This window comes from Boleophthalmus pectinirostris, unplaced genomic scaffold, assembly GCF_026225935.1.
Source record: "Boleophthalmus pectinirostris isolate CB_2022bp ecotype Guang Dong unplaced genomic scaffold, ASM2622593v1 HiC_scaffold_5, whole genome shotgun sequence".
Taxonomy (NCBI): domain Eukaryota; kingdom Metazoa; phylum Chordata; class Actinopteri; order Gobiiformes; family Gobiidae; genus Boleophthalmus; species Boleophthalmus pectinirostris.
In genome coordinates, this window is record NW_026571404.1 from 34,042,541 (window position 1) to 34,054,443 (window position 11,903).

An 11,903-nucleotide genomic window follows, 5' to 3' on the forward strand; every position below is an offset into this window, starting at 1 on the left:
CATGAAATAACTTTTTATTTTCCTTTACATTTGTATAGTCATATATATTACCCATCAGAAATAATTGGTTATTGTAATATAATACCTGAAGAATGAAGTGTCCATTTAAGGCTGTTTGTGTAAAGATAACCTTCCCGTTGAATTTGTGCGTCAAAGTAAGAGTTCCTGCTGAATGGTGATTACCATGTGACATCCAAATGTCCTCTCCCCATTGTGATCTCCAGAAGTTATAGTCTTCGTCAGAAGAGTGAGATTCCCGGATCAAACATAAGTCTGCATCAAAGTTTTTCTGCATAAAGAAAAGCAGCCTTGCACTTAGTAATAGCAGTAGTAGATTCTTAAGCCTCGAACATTAACGGAAATACATTTTAACTGTGAAATGTTTAAATTGACAGTGAAATATAAAAGTTGGAACGATACCTTCTTAACTTAAAGGCACAGAGTAGTAACACAAGAGAGTAGAGCTTCTCCCCATTGAAAATGTCTGAACAGTATATTACAGCAAGTGTATTTCCCTGTTATCAACGTATGCTCTTCCTCCAACGAAGTAAGCCACCTTCTTCTGCTCTCATGCTTTTTGGATGATGGGCCACAGACGATTGCGCTTGTGTGTGCTGTGTGTGTGTGTGTGTGTGTGTGTGTGTGTGTGTGTGTGTGTGTGTGTGTGTGTGTGTGTGTGTGTGTGTGTGTGTGTGTGTGTGTGTGTGTGTGTGTGTGTGCGTGTGTGTGCGTGTGTGTGGTGGTCGGAAGGACCGATGGCGCTGAGTGGCATGGCAGCTGCGCTTCTGTCAGTGTGCCCCAGGGCAGCTGTGGCAACAATAGTAGCTTACCATCACCAGGGTATAGAGTGAATGAATAATGCTATAGAAATAAAGACTTACTTACTAGTAGTGGTACATGTACATGTGAGTTCACTGTTATTATGACGTATTAAAAAAGAATCATTAAACATTAAATAAGCCTCATTCTTCAGCAATAATATGAACATGACACAAGGGTAGGTGCTTTGCTGTAATAATTTTACCTCTGTAGCCTAATAGGCAATAGAGAATAATCATTAAATTACGTTTTACGTGTAGCCTAAAAGTTATAGATATTTAGCCTATATGAAGAACAATATAACTGTGTGTAGTGAATTTATTCAAAAGGGCCCTGCACTCGATCGTGTCTTGTGGATTTCATATTTGTACTCTTATGGATAGTTTAAAAAATAATTATATTATTTATTCAATAAACAAGACAAGAAAAAGGTTTATTAAGGTTATTGACATTTAATGGAGTAGTACAAAAAAGTGTAAATATGTGTCCATGCTTGTATACTTAATATATCTACCTAGTATGGTACCTAGAGTGTACCTGAAGCTTCTGCCAGTGTCTCTAGAGTAGATCACGTCCATGCCCTGTTACTTAACACTGCTGACACACAGTCATCATAGAGACCAGGGAATGGAGTCTGTCCCCTGTCCAGGCCCCTCCACACAGCACTGCTCCTTTGGGCACACTCACATCTGAGGCACCAGAAGGAGCACGGTCATAGTTCATGGTTCTGGTAGGTATAGGCCGCATATTCATGCATTTGTTCAGTGACATTGGCAATACAACTTTTCTGATTTTGATTTCTTCTGCTGTGGCTGGTTGTGTGATTCACACATCTAAACACAAATGTCTGCTGTGGGACTGAGGCTGTGAACACTAAGATGTGAACACTAAGATCTGGGCAAAACAACACCATTCAAACCAGTCTATGAACCTATGACACCATGTCTTTTGAAGGGTAAGCCACTGATTTGTCTCCATGGAGACGTGTAGTATTGCAGTAAACCAAATTATCTCTATAAAGACAAAATGTTAATGCTCCCAGGTGGAGTTACAAGTCAGATCTGTGGAGTGACAAGTCTCACATTAATAATGTTTTGCACGCACTTTAAACAGCTATAACTTATAATATGTTATATAGATAAATTTAGTGATATACTGTATAACTTTCCAGTTAAAGGAATAGCATCTCCATGGAGACAAGAAGGTAGCAGACCCCCATCAGATAAGTTGCATAATGCCCCTTTAAGTAAATTCTAATAAAAAAATACAATGTACATGTACTCTAAAAGTATTTGGCATAAAATGACATAAGAATTCCAAATCAACTTGTTTATTGACTAATTCCTGTACATCCTTTCAGTGTGGTCTTCTGATCAGCTCCATCTCAGGTTGTCATCTCCTGGAGACATGATTCTTCTCGTCAGCTTCATCAAATCATTTCTGATCAGCTCGTGATCTTCACCTTCTGGCAGCAGGGGACTGGGAATTGTTCTGGAAAAGCCCAGAACAGCTGTCTGCTTGTGGACCGATCCTCAATTTCCATCATGGGTGGATTTGTGGGGGAAAATTCTGGAGATACAGTTCTTCTGGTCAGCTTCATCAAATCACTTCTGATCAGCTCCTGTTCTTTATCTTCTGGAGATACAGTTCTTCTCGTCTGCTTCATCAAGTCACTTCTGATGTGCTCTTGTCCTTCATTTTCTGGAAACATGATTCTTCTCGTCAGCCTCATCACATCATTTCTGATCAGCTCATATTCTTCATCTTCTGGCAGCGGCGGACTGGCAATCTGTGCATTCTGGAAAAGCCCAGAAAGGCCGTCCACTCGTGGACTGGTCCTCAATTTCCACCATGTGTCTGTCCTTGGTTTTTTGGTCAGCTTCATCAAGTCACTTCTGATCAGCTCTTGTCCTTCTTTTTCTGGGGACATGGTTCTTCTCGACAGCTCCATCTCTTGTTCGTCATCTTCTGGAGCCACGTTTTTTCTCGTCAGCTTCATCAGATCTCAGGACCATGGGGCTCAGATGGTCCCTCCAAACCAGTCACTATGTGAACAGAAATAGAAACAGAAACAGAAACAGCGTTAAAGCATGTGCACATTCAGAATAAGCTTCTATACAATTATTATTTCTTACCTAATGTTTATTATTATTAGAGTTATTTATTATTAGAACAGCTGTCTGCTTGTGGACCTGTCCTCAATTTCCATCATGGGTGGATTTATGGGGGAAAATTCTGGAGATACAGTTCTTCTGGTTAGCTTCATCAAATCACTTCTGATCAGAAGCCTGGTCCTCAATTTCCACCGTGTGTCTGCCCTTGGTTTTTTGATCAGCTTCATCCCATCACTTCTGATCAGCTCTTGTCCTTCATCTTCTGGAGACATGGGTCTTCTCATCAGCTTCATCGCATCACTTCTGATCAGCTCATATGCTTCATCCTCTGGCAGCGGCGGACTGGCAATCTGTGCATTCAGGAAAAGCCCAGAATGGCCATCTGTGCGTGGACCGGTCCTCAATTTCCACCATGGCTTGATTTGTGGCAGAAAATTCCAGGGCCGTTTTTGGTCCCAATCTGCCCATGTCTTCTGGAGATACAGTTCTTCTGGTCAGTTTCATCAAGTCATTCTGTTCTGTTCTTGGTGCCTTTTTGTCAGATTCATCACATCACTTCTGATCAGCTCCTTTTCTTTATCTTCTGGAAACAAGGTTCATCTGGTCAGCTTCATCAAATCACTTCTGATCTGCTCTTGTCCTTCTTCTTCTGGGGACATGGTTCTTCTCGGCAGCTCCATCTCTTGTTCATCATCTTCTAGAGCCACGTTTTTTCTTGTCAGCTTCATCAGATCTCAGGACCATGGGGCTCAGATGGCCCCTCCAAACCAGTCACCATGTGAACAGAAATAGAAACAGAAACAGAAACAGCGTTAAAGCATGTGCACATTCAGAATAAGCTTCTATGGAATTATTATTTCTTACCTCATGTTTAGTATTATTAGAGTCAAATGATTTTAACAAGTCAAGATGACTTACAATAAAACACCTAAACCTAGAGAGTAGAAGCAGGGACTGTTCCCTGGAGAGTCGGTGAATGCACTCCCGTCTCTGCAGTTACAATTCTTAACAGTAGTGTAAAAAAATGTACTGCCAAGAACTTCAACTGCAGAGATGGGAGCGTGTTCACTGACTTTTACAAAACAACAAAACAAACACCCAATGTACATACTTTCTCAAACAAAACATCAATCATTCAGTTACAGTTGAATCAAAATAATTACAGTCATTCAGAACAACCAAAATCACTATTTCTGAACAGTCTTCAGTGTTTACAAAAGCTTAGAACTAATGATCAACACATAAGACTATTTAAAAAAAAAAAAAAAGGAGAAGCAGGGAGTGTCCCACTGACTGGTGAGTTAGTGAACAAACCCACATCTCCAGATACAATCATTCAAAATAGTACAAGTCTCCAAAGAGACTGTTCACAAAGACTTTCAGTAAAATACACATTTGATTTGAAATGGTACTTTACAGGCCGTACAATGTGAATTCAACCCAACAAAAACAGGAGATGTGAGTGAACAAAGCCACACCTCAACACTTTAAGATTATTCTCTCATAGTTAATATAATGAGATTTGCAGTTGTTGAGAATACGGCCTCACTGCCTTAAATATAATATTTTTGTTTTTGTATAACACAGTTATATACAAATGTAATACTAAATACTATAAAACACACTCTCACCGCTAACCCTCCTATGCCCAGAAAAACACAAGTTTACAGTAAATGCAAGGTGTACTATGCAGGAATTTCTGTCAGACTGTAGTACTCTGATTAAATTTAATGTATCAAGTTAGAACCCACTTTTTCAGTACAAACTAACCTGGGGCCCAACCGCGTGTTACATGTTTTACAATTCAGATAAGATAGTTAACAATCACTCAATTAAAATATAGTCAATGATAAAACTTTACATATTATCATCAAAGTTTTTATGAAATCCTACATAATAATCCTTGCTTTTTTCCTACTTAAAGACTATAACACTCAGTTTAGTAAAAAGTCAAGATGTACTATGCAGGAATTTCTGTCAAACTGTAATACTCAAATAAAATTTTACATTAATTAGATTTTAGTCAGTGGAAAGAGTAAAATGTATTTACTATTATTATTATTTTATTTATTTATTATTATTATTATTGTTTGCTTGTTGAAATCCTACATAGTATTCCCTACTTTTTTGTACTTTTTTTTTTTTTTTTTTTTTTTTTGCATTTCTTTTTTTTTGTAAATCTATGACTTTTCTAATAGTAATAGTAATAAAAAAAACTATAAAACACACTCTGAACTCTGACCCTCCTATGCCCAAAAAGTATAAGGTGTACTATGCAGGAATTTCTGTAAAACTGCAGTACTCAGATTTGAATTCAGAATAAGAATGACAGGTTCATAACATTTTCTCAACAAGAAAATGTTATGTTTTATCACCAATGTTTGTTGCTTACTGAAATCCTACATAGTATTCCTTCCCTTCAATCTATTCCTTGAAATCAAGAAATCAATCAATAAATCAATTGGATGATGGCCGCGGTTAAAGGTGGTAAAAGTCACCGCGTTGAGCCAAGCTCTGAGTCTCAGAGGCTGAGTTCAGTCCTCGTCTGACTCAGAGTCTTGGAGCAGGTGGCGGAAGAAGAAGCGGAAGCCCCCAGATGTCCCAGAGGAGGTGGAGGGCCTTGGGTCAGAGGTGGACGGGCCTGGGTCGGAGGTGGACGGGCCTGGGTCGGAGGTGGACGGGCCTGGGTCGGAGGTGGACGGGACTGGGTCGGAGATGGACGGGCCTGGGTCGGAGGTGGACGGGCCTGGGTCGGAGATGGATGGGTCTGGGTGGGAGGAGGAGAGGCACGGCCGCTTGGAGCTGGGGTCTTCTTCATGATCTTGATCCCTGACACGCTTGTGACCGTTGAGAGGAATGAAGTCCAGAGTCGGACCCATAGGAGGAGGACGTGGAGCAGCAGGAGAGCAGGGTGCTTGCGGCTGAGAAGAGGGGGTCGGGCCATGACCCACTGGCTCCACAGCTCGAGCAGGAAGCATCCCCCCCAGGATCCTCACTTCCCTCTCTTCTACTTCTTCGATGAACACTTCCCTCTCTTCTTCCTCTTCGTCCTCCTCATCCTCTTCCTCCTCAGAGAAACTGTCGTAGCCAGAGTCTTCGTCGCTCCTGTCCCAATCTTCATCAGCTGGCCCAAAGTCGTCAAACCCGTCCTCTTCATCAGACGACCAAAACTGAAACCTAGGACCACCCACCTCTAACTCACCCAGGTCTTCCTCGTCCGAGGAGTTGACGTCCAGGTTCCAAGCGTCCTGAAGGTCCACTGCAACAGGTTTGATAATGTTAAACACCTTCAATTTGTAGCTGGAGCAAGTCAGACTACCACTGGCTCTACTGACTTATACAACTCCTACTACTCACAGTTATTTAAGTAACATATCAAAGGTGTACGGTGTATATCAGGAGGAGCCAGAGTTTGCAAGGCCCATTTGTTATTTTGATATTTGTGTTTAAATTAACTGTAGGTTTATGACATTCTTCTGATCAGTTCAGTTGGCCTATTTTTACTGTTACATCTACTGTGGTGTATTCCAAATTGTGCAATACAGACTGGCTCAATACATTTGGTTGATATTGTCAGTACTGTAACGCATGGTTCAAGAACAGCAGGGAAATAGGAACATGTGATCAAAATCAAAATAAATGATACTATAAAGAAAGACAATAGACACAACACTGTCATCAGAGTAAGGCTATAAGGCTACAAAACTGCACAATAAGAGGCTCTGACTGTAGTTATACAGCAGAAGGACAAGAATAAACAGTAGATTAAGTGACTTGAGTATACTATATATTATTTGTACAATGAGTAGCTATAATTATGTATTATCTACAATGCAGCATATGGACAAATTAAATCAAGTGACTTGGGTAAATTGTACTTGCAAGATCTCACATTATGTTACAGTATTGCACATGATAAGGCCTACTACAGGTGGACAGCACATAAAGACCTACAGCACTTAAGAACACACCATTTAGAGAATATAACCAAACATTAGGCTACAGTACATTTTACTGGGTTCTTGGTTTTTGCCTGGCCTAATTCATTCCATTATGTGGGCCTATTTGATGAATGAGTTCATAATTATGAATATAGTTATGGATTATTAGTTGAACCCTTTAATGAAGCATGTTTGTATAGTTTATAGGCTATATGGTGGGTCCTATAGGTTTTCTTGCAGTGATTTGAGTCTCCTAAACCGAACCTCAAATGGAACGCTCAAATTAAATCCAAACACCAGGATTTCCATGGAGATCAAAAGTGCATTTTTTAAACATTCCAATTTAGCATGGCTAGCCTGGTTAGCCCGTGTTTTTTCAAAAAATGCCACTCAAACCCTGATGAATTTTGACGCTCAGAAAATACAAGACAAATTATTTCCTACAAATGTGACGATAACTTTTCACTACGCACTCGTGTTGATATATTTTGAGCAGTTTCACGAGCTATCATGACCCAAAATGAAATCGCTGAGTAAAAGTCACAAACTATCAACTTTTAGGAGCTAAACCTTACACCCATGTGGACTAAACTTGTTGTCATTAAGTATTTGGACTATGTTATTAATATTTATCATAATTGATCATGTTTGAATATTATTTGATTAATCTTACCTCCGGGGATGAATTCCAGGTGGTAGGAGGGCGCGGCGAAGCGGTCGTACAGCCAGGCAGCCATGGCGAAGTACAGTCTCGATTTAGTGCGTTTTCAAACCTTCAAAAAGAGTTAACAGAGAGTTGAGTGTTGTGAAAATCGCTGATGGCCTCATAAGAGATGAAAACTAAAAGTTACGTACAAGTGTCCACAGAGCGTTCAAGTAGTTTTCTCAGGTGAGAAGGGAGTAACTGAGTGAGCGCAGCCGTTTATATAGTGCGTCCAGACGTTCTGTTGCTATGGCCCCGACGCACGACGCATCTCCTGACCGTACGTCTTTAGGCCTTTGACTTGTCTTTTAGACTACGTTTACACGTAGCCGGGTATTTTGAGAAACGAATATTTCCCTCCCTCCGTTTTCCAAAATAACATCGTGCACACAGCATTGTTTTCAAAACAGTTTCCAAAATTGGCGTGTGTTCCAGCAGCAGTTTGATCTGTATGTGACTGCGATGGGCCTGGACACTAAACCAGACACGAGGAAGGTAGAGCTTTTGCTAACTTTGGCCACAGGCCATTGAAGTTTACAACACGTTCGTGTTTGAGACGGCGGAAGATACTGAGAAGCTGGAGGTTGTACTTGCAAAGTTTGAAGCACATTGCACTGCAAAGAAAAACGAAACAGCTTCAGAATGAGCCGTTCGACAGTTTTCTGACCGCGCTGCGTTTAAAGGCGCAGTTCTGCGGCTTTGGGACATTGAAAGACTCACTGGTCACAGACCAAATCGTTTTTGGCGTTGAAGACAAAAAGTTAAGAGACAGGCTTCTGTCCGAAACGGATTGGACTCTAGAGGCAGCCATAAAACATATGCCAGCGAACGAACTGTCACACAAGCACATTAAAGCGTTCAGTGAGATCTCCACCACAGCACCTATGAGCGACAGAGCAGCAGTCGGCGCGGTGTCGTTTCAGAGGGGACGTCGCCAACAGCACACCCGTCCTGCACAGTGGACCGAGGACTGCGCGTTCTTCTGCAAGCGTTGCACAACAGCACATGCCAAAGCAATGCCCAGCTTTTGGAAAAATATGCTCCAACTGCCATGGGAGGCAGTGTTGTGCATGAACGAGTTCAAAAGAACACGTTCATTGAACACGTTCATTTTTCAGTGAACTTTGAACTGAACGCAACACTTTTATAAATCAAGAACTTGAACGTGAATTTGTTCAAATTATGTGTGATGAACGACGTACGTCACTGTTGGGCTTCAGTTAAACGTCGGAATTTGTTTTCACCTGACGAGTGACGATCTGCTCGCACTTCACCTCGCGAAACCACAGCCGCGAGTCAACGCGAAGGCGACTCCACCGGCAGCTTTAGCGGAACGTACGGACTCTTGTGTCTCTCAATGGGAAGTCAATCAAACTTGACTGGGCGCGTTTAGCTGCTTGTATTTACCTTCTGTACAGGCTGACCACGGCAAACGCAAGGATTTCAAAAGTTAATTTCAAAGCACTAATGAACAGTGTATGTGGATCTGGGCTCTTTCACATGATACACAACTGCCCAGGGAGCACAATGTGCTGATGGTAAATGCACAAATACAACAACAGATACATGCTCTCTGTGGATTTTGACGGGGATACGCGCCTACGTGTAGAGCGTCAAAAAATAGGATGGATCCTATTTTCTGAAATCTACACGCACAGGACGTGCTGCTCCGCGCGCGTATTATTTTACTTGGTACATATGTCAGTAACGCGCGTCACAATGCTTTTTTAACCTGGATTGAAACTGGTGGGTTTTTCGTTTTTCTTCATACAAATTTGCTAAAATCACCGCGATATCAGCAGCAGTGAAACGCCGGAGGTTCGCCCGCGTAGACCGTGATCCTGAGCGAAAGGACCGACGCAGAAGTCCGCGCTCCACCGAACTAAACGCAGCTGACGCCCGATCGCACTCGGGGTTCTCTCAGGGGCGGTCCTAGATTCCAAGTTCTAGTCCTGGTTTGGTCCTGGTTTAGTCTTGGTTTAGTCCTGGTTCAGTCCTGGTTTAGACCTGGTTTAGTCTTGGTTTATTCCTGGTTTAGACCTGGTTCAGTCCTGGTTCAGTTCTGGTTTAGTCCTGGTTCAGTTCTGGTTTAGTCCTGGTTCAGTCCTGGTTTAGACCTGGTTCAGTTCTGGTTCAGTCCTGGTTTAGTCTTGGTTTATTCCTGGTTTAGACCTGGTTCAGTCCTGGTTCAGTTCTGGTTTAGTCCTGGTTCAGTTCTGGTTTAGACCTGGTTTAGTCCTGGTTTAGACCTGGTTCAGTTCTGGTTTAGTCCTGGTTTAGACCTGGTTCAGTTCTGGTTCAGTCCTGGTTTAGACCTGGTTTAGACCTGGTTTAGACCTGGTTTAGTCCTGGTTCAGTCCTGGTTCAGTCCATATCCAGTCCAGGTCTGAATGATTACAATGGGCAGCCAATAGAGTGTTTAGGCACTTGCAAACTGAAGGGAACTGTAAAAGGTAAAGTGCACCATGTAAATTTTCTGTTGTGAATGAAAAATGTGAGTCGTTGCTGGGTGATACATCCTGTGAAGAGTTGGGACTGGTCAAAAGAGTGTACTGTATTGAGAAACATGTTAAATCTGATACTGACTCAACAGTACAGCAGTTGTCAGATTATCAAATACCCACATGTGAGGAAATAATAAGTGAAATGGCAGGAGCTAGCCAGCAGCGGATGGTAACTCTGACCCTTACCTGGCACTTCTCAGTTATCGTGCATCTCCACTTGAGTGCGGACTGTCACCTGCAGAACTATTAATGAACAGAAAATTTGCGCACAATGCTTCCTAGCGACTCAAGGGCTACTTCACTAAAGAAACAAACTCAAACAGAAAAGGAAACAAAAGGCATTTTATGACATTTCATGCAAACCAGGCTCTCCTCTTGCGAGCAACGACCCAGTCAGGATCGAGGATGCTGACGGCTGGAAATCAAGAGGAATTGTGTTACAGGAGGTGGCTCCATGATCATCCACAGTGAGAACCGAGGATGGACAGGTGCTCCAGTGCAATAGCCGCAGTCTCCTTAAGACTCCACCAACAGCCAGTGAGCCCAGTGATGCTCACCCAGATCCACCTGCTGCACCTCCTGTGAACTGTAAAGTGAACTCTATAAGGCAAGGCAAGTTTATTTGTATAGCACAATTCGTACACAAAGTAATTCAAAGTGCTTTACAGAATAAGAAATACATTAAAATCATAATAAAAACAAATCAAAACATAAATAATCATGAAGATTAAAATGAAAAAAGAGAGACATAAATTAGAGAGAAGAGTGCGGAATGAAAACCTTTCAGTTATATGCACAGTCAAACAGAAATGTTTTGAGCCTGGATTTAAACAGCGTCACAGAAGAGTCTGTCTCACATGTTCCAGGTTTTAGCTGCATGAACCTGAAACGCTGACTCCCCTTGTTTAGTCGTGACTCTGGGCACCAGCAGGAGGCCGGTCCCTGAGGCCCTATACCAGATAAACAAGAACTGAGAAGGTCGACACATGAAGTAAAGAAACCAGACAGACTGAACTTATAAGGTTGAAGAGAAATGTAAAAAAAAAAAAAAAAAAAAAAAAGCTATATGTTCTAAGGTACTTTCATTTCATTTTATTTGAGTATTGTTGCTCCATGCACTTTTGCTAATGGTTCATTATTAGCTATTTGGTAAAAAGACCATTATTTTGCAGCACTGATTGTGATAGTACTGTGTATTGTTCATCTTCAAAGAAAGGGGGAGGTTATGATCAGCAGCTATAATGGCGTGTGCCACATGGGGGCGCTGCAGTGTTATCTGCTATGTGCCGTTAACAGAAGTAGTAGTGGTAGGTTTTGAGTTTTTTTGTTTGTTTTGTTTTATTTCAAATATACAATGTAATATACGATGGTATAAACAAAAACATTGCTGGAGTCTTAAGAGTTCATATGCTCTCAGGGCTCAATCAGCGCAGTTCATAACACATGCATCACAGTGTAAATACATAGATATACATGTACAAATGTAGGAAAGCAAATAAATACATTTATATGTCATTTTTCAAATTTCGTACAAAGTGCTTTTGTCTTCAAGGCTTTGGGATTTGTGCAGTAATTCAGAGAATTGATATAAGAGGACAAGAGGGACTGAAACACAACACATTTGGGTTTCTGACTAGAAAATTTACAGCAATGAATATGAAACTTTGATAGGATTAGGATTAAGTTCAACACATAATTTTTTTGGGCAGGAATATCTTTCTCAAAGACACCAAAGAGAACATGTTTTATATTAAATTGTAGGTTTGTATCAAGCTTTCTGTTCACTAACAAAAGTATGTCATTCCAAAAGATTTGAGTGTAT